Raw genomic sequence first — 10,050 nt, 5'->3', positions numbered from 1 at the left:
CACCGCACTTTTAAATATGAAGACAAGAAAATACAGTCTTGGAGGCCAAACTTAGTGCCCTAGACAAGAAATTCCAGTCCAAAACCTCTATGTTGGTGCTTTCTAAAAAGCATCAGTTCCATGCAGAGTTAAAAAAAAAAAAAAGGTGGACACTAGAAAGTCTCCAAAACCCAGAACAACTTTTGTTGTAGGCCACACAGGAGGGCTAGGCTCCTCTTAAACAAAATGTCACCAGGAATCTTGTATTAAAAAGGGAAGATGAGGCAAGCTATGAGAAAAGCATAATATACAGACCAATGTAGATCTCACTGGAGTAAAAGAAACTAAACAAAGTGTGAACACAGGTCAGGGCTATGACAGGGGTATAAAGAAAATTGAGGGCAACTTAGGATGCCAACCTTTTAAAAAGTGCAATTAACATATGTAGGAAGTGGTTAAAATTAAGCAAGAATATAATATACATACCTGTATTTTTACACATTTTCTAGAAGCTTTAAAAGGAAAATAGCTAAATTGGAATGTGGGCCAGCATGTGAGGATATATAACTAGCCTTACAGCAATTTGGTAGAAGGAGGAAAACCAACCATTTACAATGCCAAGTTACACATAGACTGCAGAAATGCCCAGCTTGAGCTCATAGGTAAGTATGCTGCTGTGGGTATAAGAGCCAACATACATAGTATAAACAGAATACTTGAACAAGGAAAGAGCACTAAAAATTTTGTGAGTGCAAAAATATCATTAAAAAAATGTAAAATGTGTTAACAAAGTTAGTAGAGTATGTCTACTTTACAAAAGACTTGACCAGAATAATACAATTTTCCCCCCAAAATAGAAATTAGGCAGTTATAATTTTGTAGATTTTTAGTTATCTACAAATAAATTCATAAAACATTTCATTGAGATGAAATACAGAATTAAGAATTGCTAAAACAAATGACCACTTCATATAATGAGATTTCTATGAATCTAAATAAAAGAATATGATTTTGAGAGGATAGAAATTGAAAGAAATTGAAGAAGACAAAAATAAGTGGAAGAACATCTGTGTTCATCGATCGGATGAGCTAATATTGTTAAAGTATCCATGTTACGCAAAGCCATCTATAGATTCAACACAATCCCTATCAAAATTCCAATGGCATTTTTCACAGAAATAGAAAAAGGAATCCTAAAAATCATATGGAACCACAAAAGAGTCTGAATAGCCAAAGCAATCTTGAGAAAAAACAAAGCTGGAGGCATCACACATCCTGATTTCACACTATACTACAACACTATAGTAATTAAAACAGCATGGTACTGACATAAAAATAGACACATAGATCAATGGAACAAAATAGAGAACCCAGAAAGTATGTAGAGGAAGTACTTGAGACAATTTTATTTTAAATGTGTGATAGTAAAAGGGTGTCAACATTCAGGGAAACATGGAAGCCATGTGTTGGAGACTGGTGTATTTTCTCAGCTAAGTCTTGAATGACAACATAGAGAAGAGCTAGTCCACCAACCTGAAAAATCTCTCACAACTGTTAAAAGAGAAAGAAAATATTTATACAGTGCTAATGTGATGAAATCTGGGGATCTATTTGTTACCGCAGCCTTGTATATCATGACTAAAAGGAAGGAGCCTGGGGAAGTAAGATACAGCTTCACAGAGAAAGTAATGTTTGAGCTGGGCCTTGGAAAATTAATGGGTTATCTTTGTGTCAATGAAGGGAATAGAGATTCCAGGCAGAAGGAATAGCTTACAGGCACAATGTGATGCGGGAATTGCAAGATGTGTATAGCTGAAACATGGCAGAATGAGAGAGACACAGAGAGAAAGTGATAAGAAAGGAGGCTGAAGAGCAGAAAGGACTAACTTTGAAGGGTCTTTTATGTATGTAAGGAATTTAGCTTTATCTTTTGAGTACTGAGGAAAGAGTGAAGATTTTGAAGCTGGGAAATAAAACAATCAAGGTAGTAGTTGAGATATGTAACTAGAGGCACCAATGATGATTGATTAAGCTTTGGTTGCATAGAGAATAGAACTCTTTAACTACTCTGCCTTTGAGTTTCAATGCCATAATTGAGATCCGAAATTTGTTAGAATTTTACCCACTACTAAAAAGAAAACACATGCATATTCAAAAAGATCTGAAAAAGAAAGGTTTAGCATAGAGGCAGAAGAATTAGAACTCCAGTTTAAGGTCTACTTAAAATGATATTCATTTTTTATTATTTAAATTCAATTAGCCAACATATAGTATGTCGTTAGTTTTTGGTGTAGTGTTCAATGATTCATTAGTTGCATATAACACCCAGTGCTCATCACATCACATAAAATGATATTATTACACATTAAAGATGATTATATTAATCTGAATAAGGCTTTTCCCCCCAAATTCTTAATATTTTGCAAATTCCATAATTATTGAATATTAGACTTTTGGCTTTCAGGAATATTAAAAGCCTCAGTTAACACTGTACATACAGAGGTTGGCAGAAAAAAGTATAAAGTTTATTTCATCTCTCCCATTGTATAAATTATATTATATAATAATAGTACCTGTTTCAGATTTAGAAATCCTAACTTTGATATTTGGATCATTAAATTATCCTTTTTAAATTTACTTCTTTTATGTCTAAAATAACATTTAAATGAGTGCAGTAGATTCCATTTCTGTTCAATATTATAGCTAGCCACAGATGTCAAAAAATTATTCGGTTACCTATCTATAGAGAGCAACTCCTTATTTGCAGCATAAATTGGCAGAAATTTTAGAAATAGTACATAAATACTTTTCCATAGTGTAAGGGCACAATAAAAGCTTTTATTAAAATTTAGGGAACTCAGTATAAATATAAAAGGGAAATGTCATAAATGCAGAAATTATGAAGATGAACTGAGGATAACTTTTTCTACTTCAAATTATGGCCTTGTTTGACAAGCTCAAGACAAATTAACTCTTTGCTTCAGAAATTCAGGGTTTTTCAAATTATTGTATCAGTAAAGAACACTATACCACCAAGATAACTGTAAAATATAAGCCATTCCATATTTTTACAGTATCACTGACAAAAAAAAAAAAAAAGATGGTTCTCCCCTAATCACAAAGACATGAGGATTTCTTTTTTTTTTTTTAGATTTGTTCATTTATTTGAGACAGAGAGTGAAAGAGAGGAGCAGAGGGAGAGGGAGAGTGAGAATCTCAAGCAGACTCTCTGCTGAGCACAGAGCCCAACATGAGGCTCAATCTCACAACCCTGATATCATGATCTGAGCCAAAATCAAGTCGGACATTTAACCAACTGAGCCACCCAGGTACCTCAAGACAGGGGGATTTCTAAAGATGTGACATATATCATTCAGTAATCACAATACACCTTCACATGTTGAAAGACTGGGTCCTTATAATCCACAGAAATTGCCAAGATGTTGTAATATGGCTTTCATTCAGATTTATCACAGCTATGAAGAAAAATAACACTAAAGATTTTGATAACCTAACTTCAAGTACAGTGGTAAGAGAAGATGTATTTAAAGGCTTTCTCTTAAAAAATGAAGCAATGAATAATGCCTAAAAATTTCAGTTATCTTTTGTAATCTGTTTTTCAAGTAGAAGGAAATAAAGTTGATAGTAATAATTATAAGATAATTTATCTCCTTTTAATTATTGATATGTTGTTTCCAGTCCTTCAGGATCAACTGTATTATCAATCACTACTCTAAAATAAAAATATATCTTCAAACCAAAAAATAGTGGAATATATTTTTGTTGCACACAAAACATAGGAAAACATAAAACTACTATCTTTTCTGGTTTCTCAGAAAGGTTCCATTTTCAGCAACAAAACAGGCTGTGCCTAGAATGATCCTCCATCTGAAAACAACAAAAATATTTTAGTGCATTTTAGGGTCTGACAAAAGATGAGGAATAGTTTTGCTAGGTATTAAAAAATATGGCATCCATGTATAGAATTATTGAATCACTGTATTGTATACCTGAAATTAATATAACTGTACATTAACTATATTGGAATTAAAATTTAAAAACTTAAAGGAATAGCTTCCCAGAAAGTTAAGTAGAACACTGAAGCTTTCTTCTTAATAATACTCACCAAATTGGGTGGAATTAAGCATTACTTTTTACATATTTAAAGGACACAGAGAACAGAAGACAAAGTCCAGGGCCTCTTCAGGTGTGGAATCAACCAAAAGGTCCTTATACAAATCCTGAACCCCCAATTTCTGAGGTAATTTAAAAATAATCTAGAGGGCGCCTGGGTGGCTCAGTTGGTTAAGCGACTGCCTTCGGCTCAGGTCATGGTCCTGGAGTCCCGGGATCGAGTCCCGCGTCGGGCTCCCTGCTCGGCGGGGAGCCTGCTTCTCCCTCTGACCCTCCCCCCTCTCATGTGCTCTCTCTCTCTCTCATTCTCTCTGTCTCAAATAAATAAATAAAATCTTTAAAAAAAAAAAATAATCTAGAAATAAATCTGCCTTTTCAATAACCAAAAGGAATATATTGCCTGTCTTGAGACTTGGAGACGAATGATGGTGGAAAAAAGAGAGAATATAGAGGAGGAAAGCACCTTACACATAAAGAAGCAAGGATAAGAATTATGTTGACTTCTCTTCAGAAACTACAAAGGAAGAAGAAAGTGGATTAAAATATTAAAGTGTTAAAAAACAAATCATCATTATCTATTTTTTGCTGAGTAATAAAATATCAAGATTCAGCTGTTTGTTCACCAAGAACATATATTAGAATGTAAAACTCCAAATAAATCAACTGTAAAAAGATATTTATAATACAAACAAAAATTTGAAGGAAAACAACTGACTGAAGATTAGATGATATTAAGAAATCATTATTAAATGTTTTTAGGTGTGAATAATGACATTGTGGTTATGTGAAATAAAAAAGAGAGACACATCTAAAAACAAACAAACAAAAAACACAACCAGGCTTCTGTGCCCTGTAAAAAGGATTCTTCGGGGTGCCTGGGTGGCTCAGTCGTTGAGCTTCTACCTTCAGCTCAGGTCATGATCCCAGGGTCCTGGGATCAAGCCCCATATCGGGCTCCCTGCTCAGCGGGAAGCCTGCTTCTCCCTCTCCCACTCCCCCAGCTTGTGTTCCCTCTCTCGCTGTCTCTCTGTCAAATAAATAAACAAAATCTTTTAAAAAAAAATGATTCTTCAAAAGTGAAAGAGTAATACTTTCTCAAACCAAAATTGAGGGAATTTGTTGCTACTAGATCTGCCTTGCAAGAAATGTTTTTAGAAGTTCTTCAGAAAGAAGAAAAATTATATAAATCAGAAACTCAGATCTACATGAAGAAAGGAAAAACATTAGGAGGATTAGGAATACATGAAGGTAAAATAAAACCTTTTATTTCTCTTATACTTAATCGATCTAACACGTAACAGTTTGTTCGAAATAATAGCGACAATGCATTCAGGGATATAGCTTATGGATAAGTGAAATGAATGACAACAATGCTATGAGGGACAGCAGGGAAGAAATGGGAATACTTGGTTATAAGCTACCTGTACTATCCATGTAATAGTAGACCACTATTTGAAAGTAGACTTGAATTAGTTGTAAATGTATATTGCAAATGAGTGGACAACCACTAAAAAGTAAAACAGAAATGTAATTGATATGCTAAGAAAGTAGAAAAAATGAAATCATGCAAAATACTCAAAACCAGAGAAGACAGAAAAAGTGTAGAAGACCAAAAAAAAAAAAAAATAATAATAATAAAGAACAAGGGCAACTAATAGAAAACAATAACAAATGTGGTTGGTGTTAATACAACTGTATCAATAATCACTTTAAAAGTCAATAGATTAAATATACCAGTTAAAGACAGAGACTGTCAAAATGGATCAAAAAACAAAAAACAAGACCCAACTATATGTTGCCTACAAAAAAGACACTTTAAATATAAAGACATATATAGATTAAAAGTAAAGGGATAGAGAAAAATTTAACATGGCAATAGTAATCAAAAGAAAGCTGGAATGGCTTTATTAATATCAGACAAAACAGACTTCAGAGCAAGGAAAATTATTAGGGATAAAGAAGGGCATTACATAATGATAAAAGTTTAATTAACCAGGAAGACAGAGCAATCCTTAATGTGTATGCAACTAACAACAGTGTCTAAATATGTACACAAAAGCCGATAGAACTTCAAGGAGAAATAGATAAATCCACTATTACAGCTGGAGATTTCAACATTCCTCCACCAATAATTAATGATCCAGCAGCGCCTGGCTGGCTCAGTCAGTGGAGCATATGACTCATGACTATGGAGTTGTAAGTTTGAGCCCTATGCTGGGTGTAGAGATTACCTAAAAATAAAAATTAAAAAATGAACAGATCCAGCAGCCTGAAAATTTAAAATGACATTGTTGAATTGAACAGTACCAATAGTTAACTGGATCTAACTGATACCTATTGAATACATTATCTAACAACAGCAGAATGCACATTCTTCTCAAATTCATACAGAATATTCACCAGGATAGACCATATTCTAGGACATATAACACAACTTAACAAATTTAAAAGAAGAGAAGCCATACAAAATATGCTCTCAAGCTACAATGAAACTAAACCAGAAATCCATAACAAAAAGCTGAAAAAAAGACCAAATACAACACACTTCTAAATAACATGTGGTTCAAAGAAGTCTCATGAGAAATTAAAACATATTTTGACTGATGAATGGATAAAGAAGTTGTGGTATATATATATAATGGAACATTACTCCGCCATAAAAAAGAATGAAATCTTGCCATTTGCAATGACATGGATGGAGCTAGAATATTTTATGCTAAGCAAATAAGTCAGAGAAAAACAAATACCATATGATTTCACTCATGTGGAATTTAAGAAACAAAACAGAAGAGCATAGGGGGCGGGGAAGAGAGAGAAAGGCAAACCATAAAGCAGACTCTAAACTACAGAGAACAAACTGAGGGTTGCTGGAGGGGAGGTGGGCAAGGGGCTGGGCTAAATGGGTGACGGGTATTGGGTAGGGCACTTGTGATGAGCACTGGGTGTTATATGTAAGCAATAAGTCACTAAATTCTACTCTTGAAACTAATATTACACTATCTGTTAACTAACTGGATTTCAAATAAAAACTGGAACCTACAAAAAATATTTTAAACTAAATTAAAATTATAAAATGTGTGGTATGCAGCAAAAGCAGTAATTAGAGGGAATTTATAGCATTGACTATTAGAGAATAAGGACCTAAAATCAATAATTTAAGCTTCCACTTTAGGAAATGAAAAAAAGTAGAATAAATTTTAAAATAGAAGAGCAAATTAAATACAAAATAAGCAGAAGAAATAATAAAAAGTAGACCAAAATCACTAAAATTGAAAACAGGAAATCAGTAGAGAAAATCAGCAAATCCAAAAGCTGGTTCTTTGAAAAGGTCAATAAAATTGATGAATTTGTACTTAGCTTAACTAAGAAAAAAAAAAAAGAGCACACACAAATTTGCTAAAGTTAGAAATGAAAGAAGGACCATCACTACTGATCCCACAGACATTAAAAGAATAATAAAGGAATATTAAAGAAAACTCTATGTTCACAAATTAGATAACTTAATTGAAATGGAACAATTCCTTGAAAGATTCAATTTACCAAAACTCACAAAAGATGAAATAGACAATCTTAATAAGTCTGTATCTATTAAAAATTAAATCAATAATAATAACATGCCAAAACAGAAAGCAACAGGCTCAGATGGTGAATTCTACCAAGGTAAAATCTACCAAACATTTAAGGAGATTATACAAACCTCTATAAGCTTTCCTAGAAAATAGAAGTTGAGGTGATACTTCCTAACTCATTCTGAGGTCAGCATTACTTTAATACCAGAATCAGACAAAGATATTACAAGAAAGGAAAACTATGACCAGTGTCTCTCATGAACGTAGATAAAAAAAATCCTCAAGAAAATATGAGCATTTTAGAGGGTCATCATCTCTGCCTCTTCTGCTGATGCTTGCATGTTTGTGATGGGTATGGACCATGAAAAGTATGACAACTCCCCAAGATTATCAGCAATGACTCCTGCACAACCAACTGCTTGGCCCCTCTGGCTGCAGTCATCCATGACAACTTTTGCATCATAGAGGGACTCATGACTACAGTCCATGCCATCACTGCCACCCAAAATGTTGTGGATGGCCCCTCTGGAAAGCTGTGGTGTGATGGCCAAGGGGCTGCCCACAACATTATCCCTGCTTCTACTGGTGCTGCCAAGGCTGTGAGCAAGGTTATTCCTGAGCTGAATGGGAAGCTCACTGGCATGGCCTCACATGTCTGCACCCCCAGTGTATCAGTCATAGATCTGACCTGCTGCATGGAGAAAGCTGCCAAATAAAATGACATAAAGAATGTGGTGAAGCAGGCATTAGAGGGCCCCCTCAAGGGCATCTTGGGCTACACTGAGGACCAAATTGTCTCCTGGGACTTCAACAGCAACACTCACTTTTCCACCTCTGATGCTGGGGCTGGCATTGCTCTCAATGACCATTTAGTCTGGCTCATTTCTTGGTATGACAATGAATCTGGCTACAGCAATCAGGCGATGGACACATGGCCTCCATGGAGTAAGAGCCCCCTGGACTACCAGCTCCAATGAAAGCACAAGAGGAAGACAGAATCCTTCAGTTACTGGAGACTCCTTGGCCCAACTCATCTCTCAACACACTGAGAATCTCCCAACATCAATACAATTTCAAACCCAGACCCCCTGTAGAAGGGGAAAAGTTTAGGGAGTCCTACCTTGTCATGTATGATCAATGAAGTAGACTGTATCCAGCCAAAAAAAGAAAAAGCATTTGATAAATCCAACACCATTCATGATGGAAACTCTTAGCAAAGTAAGAGTCGAGAAAGGGGCGCCTGGGTGGCTCAGTTGGTTAAGTGACTGCCTTCGGCTCAGGTCATGATCCCGGAGTCCTGGGATCGAGTCCCACATCAGGCTCCCTGCTCGGCGGGGAGTCTGCTTCTCCCTCTAACCCTACCCCTCTTGCGCTCTCTCTCTCACTCTCTCTCTCTCTCTCAAATAAATAAATAACATCTTAAAAAGAAAAAAAGAGTCGAGAAGAACTTCCTCAACTTGATAAAGAACATCTACAAACACTTATGGCTGACATATTCCCTAATGGTAAGAAACTAGATGCTATTCCCCTAGAATCAGAAACAATATAAGGATGTCCATCTCACTATTCAACATCATTCCTATTCAGCATCATACTGAAAGTCCTAGATAATGCAATATGGCAAGAAAAGGTATACAGATTGGGAAGGAAAAAATAAAACTGTCTTTGTTCACAGATGATATGATTGTCTCTGCTGAAAAACCCAAAGAATCAGCCAAAAAAACTCCTAAGAAGCAACTATAACAAGTTTACAGGATACAAGGATAATTCACAAAAGTCAGTTTCCAGTTGAAAAATTGGAATTTGAAATTAAAAACAATAATGGGTTGCCTGGCTGGCTCAGTCAGAAGAGCATGCTACTCCTGGTCTCAGGGTCATGAGTTAAAACCCCATGTTGCAAATAGAACTTACTTAAAAGAAAATGGTATCATTGTATATAGTGTTATGCACCTTAAAATACGTTAAGATGATATATCCCATGTTAAATGTTCTTACCAAAAACAAAGCAAAATATGAAAGAACACGGTGAAATTTTTGGAGGTAATGGATATGTTTAATACCTTGGTTGTGGTGATAGGTATCACAAATATATTTATATGTCCAAACTCATTCAAGACATATACATTTGACGTGTGCAATTTTTTTGTACCAATTAAACCTCAATAAAGCTAAAAAAGTATTTTAACCACAACACCAATTATATTAGCACCAAGAAAATGAAATACTTAGGTATAAATCTGACAAAATATGTACAAGATCTATATGAAGAAAGCTATAAAACTCTGATGGAAAAAATCAAAGACTAAATAAATGGAAAGATAGTCCATGTACACAGGTAGAAAGAAACAATATTATCAAGATATTAATT

At 34.8% G+C, this 10,050-nt stretch overlaps 1 pseudogene; it reads left to right on the top strand.

Annotated features, from left to right (window-relative positions):
- Positions 1-3,457: 3,457 nt before the first annotated feature.
- On the top strand, positions 3,458-8,659 carry LOC135361986 (glyceraldehyde-3-phosphate dehydrogenase-like; annotated as a pseudogene).
- The last annotated feature ends 1,391 nt before the right edge of the window (positions 8,660-10,050 follow it).

Source organism: Mirounga angustirostris, unplaced genomic scaffold, assembly GCF_029215605.1.
Source record: "Mirounga angustirostris isolate CCGP_5_RB_7025 unplaced genomic scaffold, mMirAng1.0.hap1 SCAF_11, whole genome shotgun sequence".
Taxonomy (NCBI): domain Eukaryota; kingdom Metazoa; phylum Chordata; class Mammalia; order Carnivora; family Phocidae; genus Mirounga; species Mirounga angustirostris.
Note: the sequence above shows the minus strand (reverse complement) of the source record. Positions and strands in the feature narration are given on the sequence as shown.